The 24,384-nt window shown below is 45.5% G+C and overlaps 2 protein-coding genes across 7 annotated transcripts in view; one reads left to right on the top strand and one right to left on the bottom strand.

Annotated features, from left to right (window-relative positions):
• The window catches only part of KYAT3 (kynurenine aminotransferase 3), a 33,133-nt gene extending 32,154 nt beyond the window's left edge, over positions 1-979 (bottom strand). Inside the window, exon 1 of one of the 4 annotated variants that reach the window (XM_077276038.1) lies at positions 889-979. The gene's annotated coding sequence lies outside the window, so the exon portion shown is untranslated. Of the gene's footprint in view, positions 1-679 lie in introns of all 4 variants that reach the window. The other 3 variants (XM_077276036.1, XM_077276037.1, XM_077276040.1) reach the window with 3 other exon arrangements.
• Positions 980-1,081: 102 nt separating this feature from the next.
• LRRC8B (leucine rich repeat containing 8 VRAC subunit B) overlaps positions 1,082-24,384 on the top strand; it is a 38,056-nt gene continuing 14,753 nt past the window's right edge. Inside the window, exons 1-2 of one of the 3 annotated variants that reach the window (XM_077276034.1) lie at positions 1,138-1,219; positions 2,448-2,522. The gene's annotated coding sequence lies outside the window, so the exon portion shown is untranslated. Of the gene's footprint in view, positions 1,220-2,447; positions 2,523-19,844; positions 19,940-24,384 lie in introns of those variants that run through there. The other 2 variants (XM_077276033.1, XM_077276035.1) reach the window with 2 other exon arrangements.

The raw sequence follows: 24,384 nt of genomic DNA, 5'->3' as shown, positions 1-24,384 counted from the left end.
GAGAGATTTTCATGGTGTTCTCCCAATTTTGTTAATATTTAATACATTCTTCCATGGCCATTTTTTTGTCCTTTTTTTTTTGGTTTGGCTTTAGATGGAGCCACCAATGTGCTGTACGGTAATCCCGGCCTAGGAGGATAGAATTCATTAGGAGATCTGCTGCGCCTCTTCCAACACCTGTGGGCCACAGCCAAAAATGTTACTCCAGACAAGGGGCCACGTACATTTCTGATGTCATTTAGGCCACTTTTTGGGGGTATAATTTAAGATAAAAGCTCCTCACACTTTTCAATAAGTTGTCAGAGCCGTCTGGGGCCGGAGCAAGAGGTGGAATCATTCTAAGCAGGTTTACCCCAGTATTCTGGCACAACGTGATGAATCCGGGCCAGAGTCCACGGCCGACATTACAGAACACGGTCACCGTTCACAATAAACCATAGGAGGATGCAATCGTCCAGCTGGGAAGGACTCTAATCAGTAGGAGTCTAATCACCGGCAGTGCCCCCTTATGTGTCCAGCCTGAGTTGGCATTTTTGGGTGAAAAAGGGGCGACACGGCTCAGGCCCCATACACACATACCCTGAGTGTGACGCACCGATAGATCCGGGGGGCACTGAGAGGGTCCCCAATAATCCTCAGGAGAGGGGTCAGGTGCTCTCTACAATAAACATTTACTTACATGATTCTTATAGTGACCAATGCCCAATACTTAAAGGGGTGTTCCAGTCTCCAGGCATGAGAGACCTGGAGGATCCCCCCATACACCCTGGTAACAATCCCAGAACATACAGAGGATGCTGCCCACCAGCTACAGGCAGAGTGCAGGACACAGCTGCTGCAGCACTTCTTGCCTCACTACAAGGCTGCACAGCGCTATTCTTTACTTACTGGCTGCGTCCTTCTATCCCTGTGTGTGTGTGTGAACTACTTCACAGCATGAGAGGAAAGGGAGGGCGGACTGCAGTGACAGCACAGCTGATAGGAGGAAAGTGTGAGTGACGGCCGCATCAGCCAATAGCAGAGCTCAGCTCTGAGCACCGCCCGTTTTTTTTCCTCACTGGTGGATGCAAGTTGAATGACAGCCAGAGCACCCAATAGAATGATGCACTGGGATCACAGCGAGATTCTATTGGCTGCCGTGTCTAGCGCTTGTGAAGGGAGTAGGAAGCAGCTAGTGACAGAGGCCACAGACAGATGGGATGGATGTCAGCTGAGCCATGTAAGTGAAAGCTCCTAGGTGTGTCTGTCCGGCGTTACTATGCTGACACAGCCGCCTCCCGGCTATAAGTCAGTGCGGCGCGGTATACACGAGTGACAAAACGTGCTATGCCTTCTGTATCTAGTACGACTGTATTCAGGCTCCTGTGTAACATGACCCTGGAGGCTGTAACAGTAATATGTGGTCAGTCTCCGGTATAACTGGGCAGAGATACATGGAGCCATTACAGCCAATCAATTTACAGCTTTCATTTTTCTAGCATAGGTTAGAAAACGTAAGAAATTATCTGATTGGCTGTTTTGGGGCAACTGTCTTTTTTTAACTGTCAAGTGGAAACCTAGTGGTTGACCTTAGCAACCAATGACCGTGCAGCTCTCATTTTAAGAGCGCTGTAAGAGATGAAAGCTGCAATGTGATTGGTTTCTATGGGGAACAAGGACAGGGCTGTTGTACAGTTTCATGAGTTATCCCTCCAGTCCCATACAAATTTGATGCAACTTTATCAATCACAGATAGATGTACAGACTGGCTACATTGACAATTATGGGGGTTTCTTGACTTTTTTTTTTTTTTAAGGAAAGAGCATCAACATCCGCTTGGTGGGGAGGTCGGACTTCCGGCGCTGCCTCTTATCAGCTGATTTAGAGGAATTGTCCATCCTCATGGTTTTGAAGACCTGTCTGCAGCATCAGATGCTCAGTCAGTGTGCGGCACCTCCACCGATCAGCGGTTGGATGTGAGTGGAGCAGCTCTGCTCACCATGTACTGGCCAGGACCACGAAGCGCAGTGCGGCCCCAATTCCTTTGGGTATGAGCCACGTTGCAGATTTTGGCAGCAGCCACTAATACAGAGTGAATGGAGATGTGCTGAGACCAGCTGATCGGTGGGGATGTCATATGCCTAATATGCATATCCTCACAGCAGACATCATAGGCCGCACCATCCCTAGTAGACTATGTGCACTCGGCGGTATTATTCCTGCAGTGGCCATACAGCTGGCGGGGTTTTTTTTTTTTTGTTTCTTTAAACTGTGTGTATATATACTAGTTACAGCCTGAAGAAGGGCCCGGTCACTTCTTTTATCTGTTTCATGGCTTTCTAAGCCTGAAGTGGTTTAAAAGAAGCACAAATAACTGAACATATGTATGGAACGTTGTTTTGACATTGTTGCACATATGTTCATTGTTTTTGGCATTTTTTAAGACCTTTTTTTTTTTTTTTTTTCAGGCAGTATTCTCCTGAAAAAGGCAACATATACACATACCTAGGCGTCCATGGCACAGCCTGGTGCATAGTGATTTGGTATGATTTGCACCTTTCTCACATATAAGTGACCTGATTTTGAAGACTTATCCTAAATATCCAAATTAAAGCAAACCTGACACTAGAAAAAAAAACACTATTAATGTGCAGACATGGGGTTAATCTGCAGGTTAATGGTCTTAGCCCAACACTGCCGAGTTAATTTTCTCCCTGCAGCATTCAGCTAAGTGCGGGCTCTTAACCTGTAGATTAGCCCCATATCTGCATGTCAATAGCGTTTTCTTTGGTGACAGGTTCCCTTTAAAGGGAACCTGATGGCCGATCCAGTGGAAGTATTTATCAGGCACTGGCTGTACAATCTCTGCCAGGTGTGTTTGACTCTGAAACGCTGCAGAGCTTCAAAGACATACATGCCTTACAAGCCATCAGGGTCTTATCGGTACAAGAGACTAGTCGAAAAGGCACTCACCTACCTGCTCCCCTTGGCCTTTTAAAGGAACAGACCTGGATGCCAAAACTGCAGCAAACATACCTGGCTGAAATCATACAGCCAATGCCTGAAACATGCTGCCTGTGGTTCGGGTATGTATCAGCTGTCAGGTTCCCTTTAAAAGTCCTATTCTCCATTACTTAAAGGGAATGTATCAGTAAGTGTTCTCTCTCGCCCAAAGTACTTAACACCTGATTTGCATATGACTTAAAACACTAATTACTTGGGAATGCAGCAACAGATAAAAGATATAAAGGTGTTGATAGGTTTACATTTTAAAGATCTGCATTCCCCATATATGTGATTTGGGAGAGGGAGTTGATCTTACTGGTAGACTTCCCATAAAGTGTACTTATGATTTGGTTGCTTTATCAACTGTATGATTATTATATATTTTTAGAGAACCGTTGACTCCATGGTGCTGTACATGAGAAGGGGTAACATACAAAACCCAATATAGATTGCTGTGAACAAACTAACAGTGCTAGCCTGGTACAGAGGGGAGAGGGCCCGGCCCTTGCGGGTTTGCAGTCTACAGGGTAATGGGGATGGAATCAGTAGGGTGGAGGGTTGCGGCAGCTGCGGTGGTGGTGAGGTGGCAGCGGGGTCCTTTCTTGAAGAGATGCGTTTTCAAGTTCCGAGTGGTGGATAATTGGCCGTGTTTGGGCACAGGGCTCCAGAGGATGGGGGACACTCGGGAGAAGTGAGGGTGATTGGGTGAGGACAGCATAAGTGTGAAGGAGGTCTAGGGAGGACCGGAGATTACATGTTGTAAGATATCTCACTAAATGTACAGTACGCCTCTGTTATAAGTCTGCGATGATGGGACCAGTCACCGTGCGCTTCTCAAACCAGAATGTGCCCATTGCACTGTGCCCGGTCCATGGCTCCTCATGCAGAAATGCTAACATCATTTTGAAGCATTAAGGTTTCCTTGTCTCGCAGATTATAAGCAAACAACTCCATGTCTCTGCTTCTTTCCTGTAATTAGGAATGTGTGCAGTTTTGCACAGAATGTAATGGCTTCTTCCAGTGATGAGTGGCGGCGTTTATCTCCTTCAGCTCCAGCTGAGACCTTCTGGACCGTTCTTGCCTCTCGTTTAGGGTCCAAGCTGCTTATGTTCGGGTGACTTCTCTGCACCCTTGATTTGCTGTGCCTCAGTAGAGGAGGGTGCAACGTAGGGTGCAGTCCTGGTCAGAAGTCAGTACATCCGGGGCTGCCCTATGGGCACATGTGCTTACGACGTTAGAAATGCTTGGCCGTAGATTTAACCACTTCTGCTTTCAAGTTTTTCATCTCCTTCCAGATCAGTACGTCTCTGCCGTGAAAAATTGGATACAAAAGCCAGTAAAAGTCATGGAAGCATTATGCATGTGAGTCTGTATGTAGCACATGCTCTAATTTTCCGGTCACGTGTGCAATAAGTTATGGATTTCCAAGTCTATACAGTGGTTTTATTATAAAGAGCAGCTGGATATAACAAGATACTGAACGACCCTGAATGTTGCGTCACGAGATTGCAACCACAACATCCACCAGAAGCATTCCTGGAAGATGCCTCTGCCATTATTAACTAATGTGGCACCCACGGAGTCATCCAATAGACACTTGGAGCACCTGCTATAGACGGAGGAATAGCTAAAAGCGCTGGTGCCAGTGCAGCTTGGAGGCCACTCATGCCACCATCATCTACAACAAAACCAAAACTTCCAATCTTTCGATCTGTGTACCTCATTAACTTATAATAGGGTTCATCTGGGTTCCAATTTGGGAACTATTGTTTTGACTGCATGCTGCACTATTTTTCATGTGAACTCTGAATGAACCGCCAACAGGTCTCCAAACCTCAACATGATCTGCAGCATTTTTTGTCTTGTTCCTAGCTGGTCTCTTCTATTTTAGGTGGGGGGTCTCAGTGTTTAATGTACACTTTTTTCGGTCGCCGATGACAGCACCACGAGAGAGAGGGGATCCGCCCTTCAGGGACAGGAAACCTACAGATGCGTGGGAGAGGTGCCACCCTTTTGTATCAGTTGGTTTCCTTTCCCAGACAGGGACCCTTTCCTACAAGATACTTGGAGTCGTCCGGGGAGAATTCCACGGTAGTGAGCAGGCAGGTGGAGCGGTGTCCAGAGGATTTCCGTCTCCGGAGGGCCGACGTCGGAGGTAAGTATTCCCTGGGTCCGGGTATCCTCCTAGTGGGCGCTCCTGGCGTGGTGGACGCTTGGCCAGGCATCCGGAGGCGGGCTGGGGCTCAGCGGTGACGCGGTGGCGTCCCCATCTGGGGTTGCCATATCGTCGCATTTGGGGAGCAGAGCCTGGAGGTGTGTCCAGGTGCCTTTCGGCTTTTTCTCAGAGCTCTGGTCACATGCGCTCGGCGGCGCCTGGGGCTGCAGCCGGGGTCGAGGACGCCGGGGTATAACGCTCGGTGCGTGCGGGGTCCAGGGGGAAGGAAGCGCTCCCTGGCCAGTACCTGCTGACCCAGAAAATCCAGGGGGAGGGGGGTTGATGCATTTAATGCACATGCATCTGTGCTTCTGAGCCATTTGGCATAATGGACATAGGTGAGCAGCAGCAGAGCCCTACTCAGCAGCATGCTACTTAGAAGCCCCGTACTGCCCGGCGAAAGACTCGAGTGGAGTCAGGTGATGGCCAGGCAAGTGGTCGGTCCAGCCATAGGAGCTCTTCCAGGATGGACGAGTCAGCAGCGTCGGCTGAGAGATGCCACCCTTGTGATCTGGTACCTACTCACTGCTTCACTGGTAAGGGATCTTCATGAATGTTCTGTCAGTGATGCAGTCTTCCCCTTATTTTCCTATCCTGCTAGGGGAAGAAGTGTACCGGGAAGACGAGACCCAAGGAATGTGCCTGCAGATGCCCCCTGCAGGACTCTTGTCAGAAAAAATTGTCAGTCCTGTGTCCAGCAGACGGTGAGGTCTTCAGGGAAGAGGGTATCTCCCGCTAGGTAGAATACAGTACCTCATGGTTACCCCTTCCACAGGTTGCGGAGGAAACGCCCAACTTCACCGCAAGCCTAAGAGAAATCATTAGGACGGAAATGAGGGAGTCCATGAGGTCCCTTTCACGGGGAGAATGTTCCAAAGACAAGGAGTCAGGACATAGAGCAGGCTTCTCTGATTCGGACCCCTCTATTGACTACGGGGGAAAGCAGTATTCCGCAATCTCTCCCCTTCATCTTCTTCTTCAGATGAAGACTCTGGCCGTTTTGTCTTCTTTTAGTCCATGTGGACAAATTAGTAAAGGCGGTCAGAGGGACTATGGAGGATGACCGAGTCCAGGCCCGGAATGTTCTGTACAGGACATCATGTTTGGTGGATTGGATCAAAAGAAACATAGATCCTTGCCCCTGAACAAAAAGATTCAGGACCTAGTTCGCCGAGAATGGAAGAGGCCGCAAAAAAGGGCTCCTGGCCTCCGGCATTTAAATTACTGGGATAAGGCCCCGAAACTGGATGCGGCGGTGGCCTAGGCTTCAAAAATGTCCTCCTTGCCCTTCGAGGATCTAGGGACCCTGAAGGATACTCTGGATAAGAAAGCTGACACTTTCCTTAAAGGGGCTTGCGAGATGTCGGCCGGGTCTCTTAGGCCAGCGGTGGCATCCACTTGTACAGCCAGATCGATGATTGTTTGGCTGGACCAGCTAGAATCTAAATTGAAAGAGGGAACCCCTCGTGAAATTTATCCTGAATGCCTTGCCGGTGATCCAGGATGCTGCGGCATTTCTGTCCGACACTTCAGCAGACTCGGTCAGGATGGCGGCTAGAGCAGCAGGGCTTTCCAACGCGGCTCGCATGGCGTTATGGTTAAAATGCTGGCCGTGGGGCATTCAGGCCAGGTCCAGACTTTTTTCCATCCCATGTGAGGGGGAATACCTCTTTGGCCCAGTCCTAGATGAGCTGTTGGAAAAAGCTGGGGATGATAAGAAGAAGTTTCCCAGTTTGTTGATCCCTTCCTATCTGCGTCCCTTTAGCAGAAAGAGATTTAGCCGTAGGAGGCCTTCCAGAGACCAAGCTAGGTGGGATGAGAGGAAGAAAAGAGGTACGGGGTTTATGTTTGGAAGCCCATCACGAGATCATAAGAAGCTGCCTTCTTTCCAGCCTTGTCACGAATTACCAATAGTGACTGGATTCAGAGTCTAATATTATCTGAGCTCAGGTTAGAATTTCCCTCGGTTCCACGAGATAAATTTAAAGTGACTCATCTCCGGTCCTCTCCTTCAGAGCAGGCTGCCCTGGAAGCAGAAGTCTGTGAATTACATCTTAAAGAGGTCCTGACAGAGGTTACGGAATCTGAGAAGGGTAAAGGTTTCTACTCCTCTCTGTTTTTTGGTTCGATAACCGGATAGTTCATTTAGGACTGTCATTAATCTTAAGGCCCTGAATGAGTTTCTGAGAATACACCTCTTTAAAATGGAATCAATTAGCTCTGCAATAAAGCTGGTTTTTCAAAACTGTTTTATGGCGGTATTAGATCTGAAAGATGCATACTACCATGTGCCCATTCATATAGATCACCAGCGGTTCCTCAGGGTGGCGGTATCCATGGGAGATGTGGTTCATCACTTCCAGTTTAGGGCCCTCCCCTTTGGCCTTGAAGTTGCCCCTCTGGTGTTTACTAAGGTAGTCGCCGAAGCCATGGCTGACACTCGTCATTCCCTACCTGAACGATTTCCTCATTGTAGGCAGGTCAGCGAACCATTGTTGGGTTCAGGCAGAAAGGACAATGTCCACTCTAGAGCATTTAGGGTGGTTATTGAATATAAAAAAGTCCCGGCTACAACCCTTAACGTACCGTTACACTAAACGACTTACCACCGATCATGACCAGCGATATGACCTGGCCGTGATCGTTGGTAAGTCGTTGTGTGGTTGCTGGGGAGCTGTCACACAGACAGCTCTCTCCAGCGACCAACGATCAGGGGAACGACTTCGGCATCGTTGAAAACAGTTACAACTATGCCGAAGTCCCCCTGCAGCACTCGGGTAACCAGGGTAAATATCGGGTTACTAAGTGCAGGGCCACGCTTAGTAACCCGATATTTACCCTGGTTACCATTGTAAAAGTAAAAAAAAACAAAAAACAAAACACACTCACATTCTGATGTCTGTCACGTCCCCCGGCGTCCACAGGGTTAAAACTGCTTTCGGCAAGAGCGCTGCTAATATGCACGTGCTGCTGCCGAGAGCTTTCCTGCACTGAATGGGTCAGCGCCGGCCGTAAAGCAGAGCACAGCGGTGAAGACACAGTCAGTGCAGGGAAGCTCTCGGCAGCAGTGCGTGCATATTAGCAGCGCTCCTGCCGAAAGCAGTTTTAACCCTGTGGACGCCGGGGGACGTGACAGACATCAGAATGTGAGTATGTACTGTTTTTTTTTTTTAACTTTTACAATGGTAACCAGGGTAAATATCGGGTTACTAAGCGCGGCCCTGCGCTTAGTAACCCGATATTTACCCTGGTTACAAGTGAACACATCGCTGGATCGGCGTCACACGCTGATCCAGCGATGACAGCGGGTGATCAGCAACCAAAAAAAAGGCCTGATCATTCCCATCGACCAACGATCTCCCAGCAGGGGCCTGATCGTTGGTCGCTGTCACACATAATGAGATCGTTAGCGGGATCGTTGCTACGTCACCAAAAGCGTGACGTTGCAACGATATCGTTAACGATATCGTTATGTGTGACTCAGCCTTTACAGGTTCCACAATTTTTCGGCCTTACTTTTGACTTGGAAAAACAGGAGTGTTGCCTACCAGCGGATAAGTTGGTTTGCCTTCGTCACCAAATTTTGAAAGCATCCAACAATCCCACCGTGTCCCTTAGGCAAGCTATGTCCCTGTTGGGTTCCTTAACCTCATGCATCCCGGCGGTCCAGAGGGCACAATTTCACACCAGAACGCTGCAAAGAGACGTCTTAATTAATGATAGAGCCCTTGGGGGGTTCCTGCAGGGTCGGCTGACTTTATCTCAGGCTTTGGTAAAATCCCTTATATGGTGGCTTGACTGGGGTAATTTGTCCAGAGGGGTTCCCTGGGAGAATCGCATATCCCAAGTAGTCACCATGGACACAAGCCCTTCTGGTTGGGGGCTCATAGTGAAGTCGTAGTCCAGGGCCTATGGGATCATCAACAGATAGAAGGTTCTTCTAACCTGAAGGAAATAACAGTGGTAGAGTTGGCAGTTAAAGGACTCCTTATACATCTACAGGGCCATCACGTTCGGATCATCTCCGACAATCAGGTGGTGGTGGCCTACGTCAACCACCAAGGTGGGACTCGATCCAGACCCCTTATGGATGTAACAGAGTGCCTGTTTTGGTTAGCGTAAAAGCATTTTCTGTCTTTGGCTGCACTGCACATGAAGGGAAAAGACGATGCCAGAGCAGACTTTTTGAGCCACAACCTGCTAAGGCAGGGAGAATGGTTGCTGAAAAGTACCATCTTCAACCAGATTGTGCAATTATAGGGTCGCCCGGATGTGGACCTTTTCGCCACCAGGAGAAACAGAAAGGTAGAACAATTTTGTTCTCTGAACCCCAGAGAGTATCCTTTAGCGGTGGACGCCTTCCTGATAAAATGGGACTTCAACCTAGCCTACACCTTTCCCCCCCCCCCTTATCCCTGTGACAACGGGAGGTGAGAGAGGTCAGGGAAGACAGGGCAAGAATTATACTGATCGCCCTCTTTTGGCCCAGAAGGGCTTGGTTCTCATGGCTGAGGACCATGTCACTATTCAACCCTTGGGTATTGCCAGTACTTCCGGATCTCCTTTCCCAGGGCCCAGTTTGCCATCCACAAGCATCCGGACTCCACCTGACGGCATGGAGTTTGAAAGGGCGCTATTGAGAGATAAGGGTTTTTCCCCCAATTTCGTAGCCACCCTTCTTAAAAATAGGAGGACAATTACGACCAAGATCTATGGTAGGACCTGGAGTAAGTTTCTAGCTACCACAGAGTTTAGAGCAGGGAGGGGATGCCGATAGGCCAGATCCTGGAATTCCTCCAAAAAGGTCTAGATATGGGTCTTTCAACCAGTACTCTTAAAGTACAGGTGTCAGCTCTGGGGGCCTAATTCAGCTGCAATATCGATAATAACTACTGGGTCTCCACGTTTATCAAGGCAGCAGGCAGGTCCAGACCCATACATAGAGAATAGTTTATGCCATGGGACCTAAACTTGGTACTCTCGACCATGACAGAAGCCCCTTTTGAGCCCATTTAATTTGCCTCAGTGAAAGTACTCTCCCTCAAGGTAACCTTCTTAGTGGCATTAACGTCAATGCAAAGGGTGGGTGATATCCAAGCTCTGTCTAGGCTCTCTCCACATACACAATTTCAGGATGACAGGGTAGTGCTTAGGCCGGATCCAGCTTACTTGCCCAAGGTAGCCTCCAGATTTCACAGAACACAAGAGATAGTTCTTCCTTCTTTCCTTCCTAATTCTACTAACCAGAAAGAAAGGAAGCTCCACAATTTTATATGTCAGGAGGTACCTACTAGACCTAGCAGTCACTGGGTCTTGGAGTAATTACAATGCCTTGTTTTGTTTCCTTTCAAGGTGCCAGGAAAGTCTTAGGGTACCGTCTCACAAAACGATTTACCAACGATCACGACCAGCGATACGACCTGGCCGTGATCGTTGGTAAGTCGTTGTGTGGTCGCTGGGGAGCTGTCACACAGACCGCTCTCCAGCGACCAACGATGCTGAGGGCCCCGGGTAACCAGGGTAAACATCGGGTTACTAAGCGCAGGGCCGCGCTTAGTAACCCGATGTTTACCCTGGTTACCAGCGTAAAAGTAAAAAAAAAAAAAACGTACATACTCACATTCCGGTGTCCTTCAGGTCCCTTGCCGTCTGCTTCCCGCTCTGACTGAGTGCCGCCGTAAAGTGAAAGCAGATCACAGCGGTGACGTCACCGCTGTGCTCTGTACTGCCTTACGGCCGGGAGTCAGTCAGATCGGGAAGCAGACGGCAAGGGACCTGAAGGACACCGGAATGTGAGTATGTACGGTTTGTTTGTTTTTTACTTTTACGCTGGTAACCAGGGTAAACATCGGGTTACTAAGCGCGGCCCTGCGCTTAGTAACCCGATGTTTACCCTGGTTACAAGCGAACGCATCGCTGGATCGCTGTCACACACAACGATCCAGCGATGACAGCGGGAGATCCAGCGACGAAAGAAAGTTCCAAACGATCTGCTACGACGTACGATTCTCAGCAGGGTCCCTGATCGCTGCTGCGTGTCAGACACAGCGATATCGTATGGATATCGCAGGAACGTCACGGATCATACCGTCGTAGCGACAAAAGTGCCACTGTGTGACGGTACCCTTAGAGTGTCAAAGGGCACATTAGCCAGGTGGATTAGGGAGGCTATTTCTCTAGCATATACATCAATTGGAAGCCGGCTCCGGAAGGGCTGAGGGTGCATTCCACTCGATCCATGGCAGCCTCATGGGCAGAGAGGATGGAAGTATCCATCAACCAGATATGTAAGGCAGATACTTAGTCTTCTCCTTCCACCTTTTATAATCATTATAGGTTAGATTTGGGTGCTTCCTCAGACCTCTCCTTCGGTATAAGGGTGCTGCAGGCTGTAGTCCCTCCCTAAGTAGTTATTACTTCTCTGTAATTCTGTTGTGGTGCTGTCATGGGCGACCGAATAAAGTCTTAGTTACTTACCGTTAACAGTATTTTTCAGAGCCCATGACAGCACCCTTACACTCCCTCCCTTTTTTCACGTTGGGTGCACACTTTTTTTCTCTTATTAGGTTCACTTGTGTGAAATAGTTAGTCATTCGAGTATTGTACATATTTTTGCCATTAACCATGATGGTCCTCTCGAGCTCTGTAATCCAACTGATGCGTGGGAGAGGTTCCACCCTTTTGTGCCTGTAGGTTTCCTGTCCCTGAAGGGCGGATCCCCTCTCTCATGGTGCTGTTATGGGCTCCGAAAAATACCGTTATCGGTAAGTAACTAAAACTTTTCAAGGTTCCAATGGATTTTTTATTTTTCCAACGCTGATTTTTAGGCCTATTCCGCACTAATATAAGGAAACACCGTATGCACTACCAGACAAGGTGCCTAAGTAGGGTCCAGGAAAGATATATATCTTGGTACTGTGTTAGCCAGTGGATAGAAAAATATTTAGAATTGAGAGTCCTCAGTGGTTGATACCTTTTAATGGCTAACTGAAAAGCCGGTAACAAATTGCAAGCTTTCGAGACTACACAGGTCTCTTCATCAGGCAAATACTAAAAGAAATTCTGGAGAATCACATATTTATGCACAAGACATCACACAACAAAAAAAAAAGAAAAAAACATGGGTAAGACAGGTGACATGAAGCAGAATTACCATGAGTGATAAACAGTTATGTCCATAAATATTGGGCCAGTTCTTAGATAAGGAATGTTTTATTGTCCTCTGATTGGGGTCTGGTTCTGTTGTGATGACCCCACATGGTCTGAGGGGCAAACTCCTTAGTTCCTGCACTAAGACTGTCAAAGGTCATCATCAGTTTATAGCAGTAATATCTGGGTAAAGGTACAATGTCCAAACCGGTGTATAACGCTGTCCCTCCTGGGCCTCCATAATACACCGGTCACACCGGTTTGGACATTGTACCTTTACCTACATATTACTGCTAACGTGCTGCGGTTATATAATTGCGTTCACCCACGCTTTTATCTTCTGATACTAATCGTTACTGAAGAAGGCCGCTCACTGTGGCCAAAACGTTTATTTGATGAATACATTAAAAACCACAAAAAGCTTTGCATAAGTTGAGTGCCTAAGTTTATTTTCTTCTGTTCCGCACTAATATCCACAAAACTGCCATACAAAACTTTCGATTATTTGCTAGGGGAAATCTCCATTGCTGTTCATACAGCTGCAGATCTTTCCATTAATTACATGTCCCTTATTAAGGCTGATTCTGCCCAGAAACTGTAGTAGTCACACAGGGAATAATTTCTTAGATGCACATTTGATTTTCTGATGTAGAAATCCTCCATCAGGAGTTGGATCCTTAGGGCTTGTTCACACGTTGCTTTTTTCAAGGTTGCAGTTTACAGTACCAGCCACTGAATGTATATTCCATACTGAATCACATCAAAGTAACAGGGGCCACAACTCAAGAATGCAGCTATACCTATACAGAAGGGCACGAATAACCCAAACAAAGAGAGTATATTAAACCTAAATAATTATTTATTAAATAATCAAATATTCATATCATAACAATATAAAAACAGGTGCTGCTATTGAAGTACGGGGACAGGCTATGCATCATAGCAGCTAAGTAAGCAACTCATGAATCAGTACATAAGAAAACCTAATTGGATGATATATATCACACTAACTGACGTGTGCTATACTTAGTAATACACACATACAAGGTCTATATGTGATGCCGCTGATTGTGTGCAGTCCCCGCCACCCTGACGTACGTTTTGCCCTTTCTTCATCAGATCAGATCGCTGTTCTCCTGGAGATAACTGCCACCATATCTGGTGCCTTCTGTCTCCTAGAGAACACAGGATCAGTCCTGTGTATGGGAGTGCCGGCTATCAGTCATCTAATGTGTATGGCGAGCTTTGCTCCAGTGCACACTTTATCAAGACTGCTGTACAAATCGCTAGTCTTGCTGAGTCAGGGACTTAGTGCTCGCCTACAGTAGATATGTATAGCTCTACAGTTAGTACGGAAAGTATTCAGACCCCTTTACATTTTTCACTCTTTGTTTCATTCCCTCCATTTGGTAAATTCAAAAAAAGTTCATTTTTTTTCTCTTTAATGTACACTCTGCACCCCATCTTGACTGAAAAAAAAATGCAGTAATTTTTGCAAATTTATTAAAACGGACAAACTGAAATATCACACGGTCTTAAGTATTCAGACCCTTTGCTCAGTATTGAGTAGAAGCACCTTTTGAGCTAGGACAGCCATAAGTCTTCTTGGGAATGATGCCAGTTTTTAACACCTGGATTTGGGGATCCTCTGCCATTCTTCCTTGCAGATCCCCTCCAGTTCCGTCAGGTTGGATGGTGAACGTTGGCGGACAGCCATTTTCAGGTCTCTCCAGAGATGTTCAATTGGGTTTAGGTCAGGGCTCTGGCTGGGCCAGTCAAGAACGGTCACAGAGTTGTTCTGAAGCCACTGACTACCAGACCAGAGAATCTTATTTCTCATAGTCTGGGAGTCCTTTAGGTGTTTTTAGCAAACTCTATGCAAGCTTTCATATGTCTTGCACTGAGGAGAGGCTTCCATCTGGCCACTCTGCCATAAAGGCTCGACTGGTAGAGGGCTGCAGTGATAGTTGACTTTGTGGAACTTTCTCCCATCTCCCTACTGCATCTCTGGAGCTCAGCCACAGTGATCTTGGGGTTCTTCTTTACCTCTCACCAAGGCTCTTCTCCCATGATTGCTCAGTTTGGCTGGACGGCCAGGTCTAGGAAGACTTCTGGTGATCCCAAACTTCTTCCATTTAAGTTTTGTGGAGGTCACTGTGCTCTTAGGAACCTTAAGTACTGCAGAAATTCTGTTGTAACCTTGGCAAGATCTGTGCCTTGCCACAATTCTGTCTCTGAGCTCCTTGGGCAGTTCCTTTGACCTCATGATTCTCATTTGGTCTGACATGCACTGTGAGCTGTGAGGTCTTATATAGACAGGTGTGTGCCTTTCCAAATCGAGTCCTATCAGTTTAATTAAACACAGCTGGACTCCAATGAAGGAGTAGAACCATCTCAAGGAGGATCACAAGGAAATATACAGCATGTGACTTAAATATGAGTGTCTGAGCAAAGGGTCTGAATACTTATGATCATGTGATATTTCAGTTTTTCTTTTTTATAAAATTTGCAAAAATTACTACATTTGTTTCTTTTTCAGTCAAGATGGGGTGCAGAGTGTACATTAATATGAAAAAAAATGAACTTTTTTGAATTTACCAAATGGCTGCAAAGAGAGTGAAAAATGTAAAGGGGTCTTAATACTTTCCGTTCCCACTGTATTCAATCAGGATGGGGGGCCTCGGTCCAATTCTTGTATCGGGCCCATGAGACTCTAGTTCTTTATATATGGTGCATTCTGAAAATAACATATATTGTTTAAATAAAATTTTTATTTTAACTACATTTATCAAAAATGTTTAATCTTTTCTGTATCAATATCTACCGTACATTTAAATAGCACTTGGAAAATGCTGTAGGGTATGACTGCTTTTTTCTGTGTCCAAAATGGCCCAGTACACAGGGAGCCCAAGTGGAAATATTACTTCTCCACACAACCACAACAGTCATCGACAGGCGGGACAGTGCAGTGCCGGTGGCATCGGTGCTGGGATATCCCTTGGCAGTGAATGAGCAGTAATCACTGCACTCCCCGGACAACTGCAAGGGCCGTTTTGGATGCAGATAAAGCAGCCGCAGAACTTGGGAATGGCGGGGGAACCAGAATACGTCGTGTACACATTAGGTATTTCTAGGCCAATGTTAATTCTGGGCATGAGAGTCACATTAAGCGCTGTCTATAATAAATGGTCTACAAGTCAGGACAGTTTGCTCTAGTACTTGCTGTTTGCAGTTCAGAAAGCACGCTTTTATGGCCGAGCAATAACCATAAAGCACGTAATGCCCTTGACAGGAACTAGCTCATCATGTCCACATCAAGACCTAGGAAAGTACTTTTACTCTAAAAATCTCTGGCTTCACTATCTACATCTAGATCAGGATGCAATTAGCGGCTTGGTGACTCAAGTCTGTATAGATCGTGTTTTTCTCATATTTTATTTACCTTTTTCCTTTTGAATCACTTTTAAGTCTGCTTCATGCCTCCAACATTCATGGTCTGAGTCTGGACCGGCCACAGATCTCCTGATCCAAACTCTTCAGCCTTTTATATGTCTGAGACTGTTGATCGGGTTGTGAGACCAGCAGACATCACGGTCCGTACTCTATGAATGTCGTACGTGTGAAACTGGCCATAGGAAATGATGCTAAATCTGTTGCTCACACATCCCAATGTGGAAAGTCTTTGGTGAGTGGAGAGACTTGGTGAAAAATCACCAAAAATTGTCCTGTTCAAAATAGCCTGCTATAATCCTTATTAGGCACTTTTCCTGGTTTCCTACAAGGAATCAAACATGTCTCTCAAGGGAAGATCTTCACATCTGAGGACATAGTCAGAAAGCGCCCAATTCACTATTTTTATCTTTTTTTTAAAGTTGCTTTTCTTTTTTCGTCTCATGGTATTGCTCGACAGTTTTTGCTCCACTTCCGGATTATGGCCCCAACCTAAGTGGCAGGATTGCTTTCTAATTGCTGATAGATTTCACCTGATGCCAAGATTTTCCATGGCTTTTTGCACCTCTTTCTTCATGCGTAAATTATTTTCTCCTTGTGTCGTTTCCTACTCCACACTGATGAGGGGCAAATACCCCGAAACAGCTGTCTGTGGATGGATACCATGTTTTGGCATAGGTGGTTTTCCTTTATTGGATGCTGCCCTTCCCGTGGTTGTTCCTTCCCAGTGAAGGACCTGGCTATTCATTGGTTGTGTTGAGAAACACGTGATGGTGTCTCCGCAGCTATCCTACATGCGTTTGTATATTTCCCATAAGGGATGGGGGCAGTGTTCTGGATCACTGCGTTGAGAAACACGTGATGGTGTCTCCGCGGTTTTGGATGTTTTGATCTCCCCGAGGTCATTCATCCTTATGTTTATTTCCTATTATTACACACAACCTAATTTTATGGACATCTATGGTTTGATTTCTTTGCACGTGTGGATTGGATGGGTTGAGATCCGACATCTGTGAGAATTTTATGTCAACAGCACCTTTAGAAATATATTTACTTAGAAAATTGGTAGCTTGTTCAATATGTATGATATCTAATTAGCACTAGGAAAAGAGGTGTGAAAATTTTTAATTTAACTTTTGAAAGGTTTTTTTTTTTTTCATATTAATTTGGAGTCTCCACTAGGCAACTTGAACCTGTGATGGTCTGGTTGCTTTTTCTATGTATTCTATGAAGCCCTGACTGGACTGCGCAGGACAGCTATCTTGGCAGTCTTGGGGTGGACTTCACTTCAGGCCACCCATTGCCATGACAGCTCTTCCGCACCCAGTGGTCACGACATGGTGAGACCAATGGGAACCAGTGTTTAGGCGCACCTGCAGTTTTGCTATTTAAATTCAGCTGTCAGGTATTGATGGGTGCAATGAAATGAGTACATAGATCCGATAGGACCCCGACTCTGGTTGCTGCTGCTACAGGCAGATTCCAGCTATGTAACAGCTTCTGAGTCAGCGTCATATTTGAGGACCTGATGTAGGATGTATGTGGATTGACTCCTTCATCCGGAAGGACTCCTACGTGACAGCAGGGACTGCTTAATACAAGCCAGACTCCGGGTGTGTTACATACAGGCAGATGCTGGCTAACTTCACCGACTGGAGGTGACTCCCATCGATGCAATTTCACTATTTAAATATCACTATCAATCTTTTTAACAGCGGCATTTAAATAACATTTCATGGGGGTCTGCTGCATCCTGCCAGTTCATTGGTAATCTAACCTGGTGTTGGAAAGGCCGTGATTTGTCTTGGGACCTGCACATTGTTTGGTATAATGGATTACACCCATCCTAAGTCCAGATACCAGAAAAAGGGAGAATGTGATCTGGACTCTAGGCACCCATCTTAAGCAAGGTATTACGAAGACAGTCATCAGACCTTGAAAAAGTCTGCCATCAAAATAACATGGGTGGAATGTAGCATGATTGATGCTGTTACCCTAATAAGGACATCAAGTCTACGACCAACACGTGTCACATTCACAAGATCCAGAGCAGGGACCTCTCTGGCTACTTGCCAAAGGATGTGTTTCTAGGTTCAATATATAAAAAAGGTATGTGTATATATTATGTATGTATGTTTATTGAGGACTTGAACTCTAGTGCCACCTAATGGATGTAGCAATCCTACATGTTAATACTGACCTTTTTAATGAGCATTGCCACATGACTTGGAGTAACTGGATTGGCCTTTATCCTGTTTGCAGATGCTTGTTTCTGGGTGATTTTCCCTCATCAGTGCAGGAGAACTGGTTAGGTTTCCGAAGTCATATGGAAAGGCTCCTTGGGTTGTTGATATTCACTTTTGGATTGCTACAGCCAATAGGTGATGCTAGAGTTTGTCTTCTTCTCCCTCTGAAGAGGCTATTTACATATTTAAATTCCCAGAGCAGAATTGCATGTCTTCTTATGCCCTAGTACTTTCCACAAGGAGAAACATTCCCTTTTTGCCACCCAAATAATATACACTGCTCAAAAAAATAAAGGGAACACTTAGACAACAGAATATAACTCCAAGTAAATCAAACTTCTGTGAAATCAAACTGTCCACTTAGGAAGCAACACTGATTGACAATCAATTTCACATGCTGTTGTGCAAATGGAATAGAAAACAGATGAAAATTATTGGCAATTATCAAGACACCCTCAATAAAGGAGTGGTTCTGCAGGTGGGGACCACAGACCGCAGCTCAGTACCGATGCTTTCTGGCTGATGTTTTGGTCACTTTTGAATGTTGGTTGTGCTTTCACACTTGTGGTAGCATGAGATGGACTGTACAACCCACACAAGTGGCTCAGGTTGTGCAGCTCATCCAGGATGGCACATCAATGCGAGCAGGTTTGCTGTGTCTGTCAGCGTAGTATCCACAGGCTGGTGGTGCTACCAGGAGACAAGCCAGTACAGCAGGAGATGTGGAAGGGACCATAGGGGCAACAACCCAGCAGCAGGACCGCTACCTCAGCCTTTGTGCAAGGAGAAGCACTGCCAAAGCCCTGCAAAATGACCTCCAGTAGGCCACAAATGTGCATGTGTCTGCACAAACTGTTAGAAACCGACTCCATGAGGATGGTCTGAGTGCCCGACGTCCACAGATGGGGGTTGTGCTCACAGCCCAAGACCGTGCAGGACGCTTGGCATTTGCCACAGAACACCAGGATTGGCAAATTCGCCACTGGTGCCCTGTGCTCTTCACAGATGAAAGCAGGTTCACACTAAGCACATGTGACAGTCTGGAGACGCCGTGGAGAGCGATCTGCTGCATGTAACATCCTTCAGCATGACCGGTTTGGCAGTGGGTCAGTAATGGTGTGGGGTGGCATTTCTTTGGATGGCCGCACAGCCCTCCATGTGCTTGCCAGAGGTAGCCTGACTGCCATTAGGTACCGAGATGAGATCCTCAGACTCATTGTGAGACCATATGCTGGCGCGGTTGGAACTGGGTTCCTCCTAATGCAGGAAAATGCCAGACCTCATGTGGCTGGAGTGTGTCAGCAGTTCCTGCAAGATGAAGGCATGGAAGCTATGGACTGGCCCGCCCGTTCCCCAGACCTGAATCCGATTGAACACATCTGGGACATCATGTCTCACACCATCCACCAACGTCACATTGCACCACAGACTGTCCAGGAGTTGGCGGATGCTTTAGTCCAGGTTTGGAAGGAGATCCCTCAGGAGACCATCCGCTGCCTCATCAGGAGCATGCCCAGGTGTTGTAGGGAGGTCATACAGGCACGTGGAGGGCACACACACTACTGAGCATCATTTCCTTGTCTTGAGGCATTTCCACTGGGGTTCGATCAGCCTGTAACTTAATTTTCCACTTTCATTTTGAGCATCATTCCAACTCCAGACCTCCGTGGGATATTAATTGTGATTTATGTTGATAATTTTTAGGTTTTATTGTTCTCAACACATTCCAGTATGTAATGAACTAAGAGAACGAAGTAATGTAATAGATAAACCATTATTTCTTATTTTTAGGAACTCTATAGCGATGGGGTCTGTTCCGCAGGACTGGCGCATAGCAAATGTGGTGCCAATATTCAAAAAGGGCTCTAAAAGTGAACCTGGAAATTATAGGCCAGTAAGTCTAACCTCTACTGTTGGTAAAATATTTGAAGGGTTTCTGAAGGATGTTATTCTGGATTATCTCAATGAGAATAACTGTTTAACTCCATATCAGCATGGGTTTATGAGAAATCGCTCCTGTCAAACCAATCTAATCAGTTTTTATGAAGAGGTAAGCTATAGGCTGGACCACGGTGAGTCATTGGACGTGGTATATCTCGATTTTTCCAAAGCGTTTGATACCGTGCCGCACAAGAGGTTGGTACACAAAATGAGAATGCTTGGTCTGGGGGAAAATGTGTGTAAATGGGTTAGTAACTGGCTTAGTGATAGAAAGCAGAGGGTGGTTATAAATGGTATAGTCTCTAACTGGGTCGCTGTGACCAGTGGGGTACCGCAGGGGTCGGTATCGGGACCTGTTCTCTTCAACATATTCATTAATGATCTGGTAGAAGGTTTACACAGTAAAATATTGATATTTGCAGATGATACAAAACTATGTAAAGCAGTTAATACAAGAGAAGATAGTATTCTGCTACAGATGGATCTGGATAAGTTGGAAACTTGGGCTGAAAGGTGTCAGATGAAGTTTAACAATGATAAATTTAAGGTTATACACATGGGAAGAAGGAATCAATATCACCATTACACACTGAACGGGAAACCACTGGGTAAATCTGACAGGGAGAAGGACTTGGGGATCCTAGTTAATGATAAACTTACCTGGAGCAACCAGTGCCAGGCAGCAGCTGCCAAGGCAAACAGGATCCTGGGGTGCATTAAAAGAGGTCTGGATACACATGATGAGAGCATTATACTGCCTCTGTACAAATCCCTAGTTAGACCGCAAATGGAGTACTGTGTCCAGTTTTGGGCACCGGTGCTCAGGAAGGATATAATGGAACTAGAGCGATCTAATAACCATGTATAAGTATATAAGGGGACAATACAAATATCTCGCTGAGGATCTGTTTATACCAAGGAAGGTGATGGGCACAAGGGGGCATTCTTTGCGTCTGGAGGAGAGAAGGTTTTTCCACCAACATAGAAGAGGATTCTTTACTGTTAGGGCAGTGAGAATCTGGAATTGCTTGCCTGAGGAGGTGGTGATGGCGAACTCAGTCGAGGCGTTCAAGAGAGGCCTGGATGTCTTCCTGGAGCAGAACAATATTGTATCATACAGTTATTAGGTTCTGTAGAAGGACGTAGATCTGGGGATTTATTATGATGGAATATAGGCTGAACTGGATGGACAAATGTCTTTTTTCGGCCTTACTAACTACGTTACTATGAATAAAGATTTACAACTGGAATATTTAATTCAGTGATATCTAGGATGTGGGATTTTAGTGTTCCCTTTTCTTTTTTTGAGCAGTGTATATTTATATGAATTGTAAGACAAGGCTGTATTCTCATTTGTGGATTATTTATTTTGTTTCTTTTTTGTTTGTTTGTTTTTTTTGTCTTTTTCTTTGTCAGCATTCTAGCATTTGCTAGCAAGTATAGTGCAATCTTAAAAACTTGTTGCGCCACTTAAGGTTCCTAGATGTTGTTGCTACAATACAAGTGATTGTGTTCACATTATGAAGCGTACCAGGCCATGACAGACAAGTCGCAAGAAGTCCTACCTCGTTGTTTTTTATTGTGATTTGCTTCTAGGTTTGCAGTGTCCTCAGGGTCTCAGTGCAAACACATTCACTTGTATTACGCTGCGATACAGCAGGGACACCCAGCAGACTTTAGTCACATGGCAGGTGTTGCAACCAAAATCACTATGTGGCACTATATTTATAATGAATCATTTCCCACAAAACTACACACTATAAGGACTGAAGTATTAGGACATATACACATTACATGTACAGGAGCTTTAATGACATCCCCTTCTAAATCCATGCACATTACCATGGAGTTAGGCCCCTTTCTATAATCACTCCTGTTTTTTTTTTTTTTAAGCTCTTTGTACAAGATTTTTTGGGTGTCCTGAGGAGCATATGTGTGAGGTCGCACACTGATATTGGGGGAACTCCGGGCTCACAATCTCTTTTCTAGCTCATCCAAAGGTCTTAGATGGTCTTGATTTGTTTGATGGTCATGTTCTTCCACACCAAACTCCCCCAACCATGTCTCTTTTAGATCTTGATTTGTTCCCTGGGCACCGTCCTGCTAAAATAGAAAAAGTCCTTCCTCAGTCTGGCTGTTCCTACAAAGTTGGAAGCTAAAATTGTCCAAAATGTCTTGGCATGCCGAAATTTTAAGATGTATTTCTATGGAACTAAGGGGCCTAGGGTGAACCCCTGAAAAGCAACCCCCACATCATTATCCCACCTCCATCAAACCTTACTGTTATAACTATGTAGACCAGCAGGTAACGTTCTCCTGGCATTTTCCAAACCCAGACTTACCCATCAGATTACCAGATAAAGAAACCTCTTTCCAGTGCAGTGGTGGCCACTTAATACCTCTACATTTGACACATCCATATAAAATCTAGATTGTTAGCAGGCTCACGCACATCTTATTCTTGCTGTCTGGCATCATAAAGTCATATTAATTATGGACACATTTTTCACATCATGTTACATCTGTAAATCCCAGCCAAACTGTGGGTCTAAAAGCCCAAATTCGCACCATTGTGGGAACCTAAATTGTAAGTGTGGCCAAAGATGGAGAGCAACAATACTCGGAACACTTACAAGACTCCTCCTGTTGTGCTAAACTTTTGAAATGTCAGAATATTTTAGAAGTTCCCATCACAGTTCCTGCATTCCCAAATATCTTCAGGATATGGTCACAGATTGACTATACAATTATACAATTAAATTGGACTGTAATAAGGAGCTACATATTGTTTGGCTTTTATAAGGAGCCTGTCACCATGAAAATGCCATCCAATCTGCAGGCACCATGTTATAGAGCAGGATGAGCTGAGCAGGTCGATTGCTATATATAGTTTTGTAAGATAAGATTTAGCTTAACCTGTGTTTTCACCATTTAATCTGCTCTTTCTTGGATCTTTAGGACCGCCCACTGGACCAATCAATGACTGACAGCTGACTAAGTGGACACAGAGTGAGCTGTCAGTCACTGGTCCAGTGGGCGGTCCTATCGGTGACTGACAGCTTACTGTGTATAAGTGTACATGCAGAGAGAGCTGTCAGTCACTGATAGGATAAACCACTGTACCAATCAGTGGACCTACATAGGGTGAATTAGTATAATTTTTATTTTTACCCTTGGGAAATGTAGTAGAAAAAGAAAACTGATCCTGAAAAAAAAAACCTTTAAGGTTCAGATGCTAAAAATCCCAATGATATATTAGTGGTTAGCAAAGACTTGGCGCAGTGGCCAACATCCCGATCCTCTGGCACAAGTCCCAGGCTGAGTTTATTTTTATTTTAAATTGATTTATATCTTTATATCCGTGTCCTGTAACCGTTACATAATACAAGCATGGCGCTCTGCGGCTGTAACAGTTTGCTATTCTTCTAGTCTTCGGCTACTTTCCATTATCCAGCAGAACAGACATTCACGCACTTGTTGGTTATTGCCTTGTTACATATTTTCTGCAGTCTGGCTGTGATGGTGCAAGTGGACACAGCAAAATACTTTGGGGTAAGACCAGATGAAGTGGCCCGAGGAACCGAACACCCCAGCAGCTGGTGGCCACTGCAGATTTTCAACTTCTAGTTAAAGGGACTCTGTCACCTGAATTTGGCGGGACTAGTTTTGGGTCATATGGGCGGGGTTTTCGGGTGTTTGATTCACCCTTTCCTTACCCGCTGGCTGCATGCTGGCTGCATTATTGCATTGAAGTTCATTCTCTGTCCTCCATAGTACACGCCTGCGTAAGGCAAGATTGCCTTGTGCAGGCATGTACTACGGAGGACAGAGAATGAACTTCAATCCAATATTGCAGCCAGCGGGTAAGGAAAGGGTGAATCAAACACCCGAAAACCCCGCCCATATGACTGAAAATTGTTCCCTCCAAATTCAGGTGACAGAGTCCCTTTAAAGTGGATCTATAAGCAGATCTTACAATGCAAAACTCAGACATTATTAAATATATTATTATATCTTATAGACCTGATGAGGCTGGTGTTTTTAATATGGAAAACCTTGTCCGAATGACTGTGTAATTCCTTGTGAAAGTTTAACTCTATCCAAACTCAAAATGCTCATTTTAATTAATTCTGACATGGATTTTCAAAGTAACTACACCAGTCTCATTAGGTCTAGGAGATCTGTTTAACAGAGTTGTACAGTAAAAACAATTTTTTAGCTATCCATTATGAACAGCCATGCAGGTTTCCAGATGAAACTGTCTCTGTAAGAGCAGAGAAACACAAGAAGGCCTGTTGTAGTTAAAAGCTGCAGCATGACCTCTGTGTGTGAACACGGCCTAACTTTAAATGATCCAAGCATCATTGCAGCCAACAAGGTGTAAGAAAATGTAAATAA

Source organism: Ranitomeya variabilis, chromosome 8 (assembly GCF_051348905.1).
Source record: "Ranitomeya variabilis isolate aRanVar5 chromosome 8, aRanVar5.hap1, whole genome shotgun sequence".
Classification (NCBI taxonomy): domain Eukaryota; kingdom Metazoa; phylum Chordata; class Amphibia; order Anura; family Dendrobatidae; genus Ranitomeya; species Ranitomeya variabilis.
This window is presented reverse-complemented; position numbering and strand designations above follow the sequence as displayed.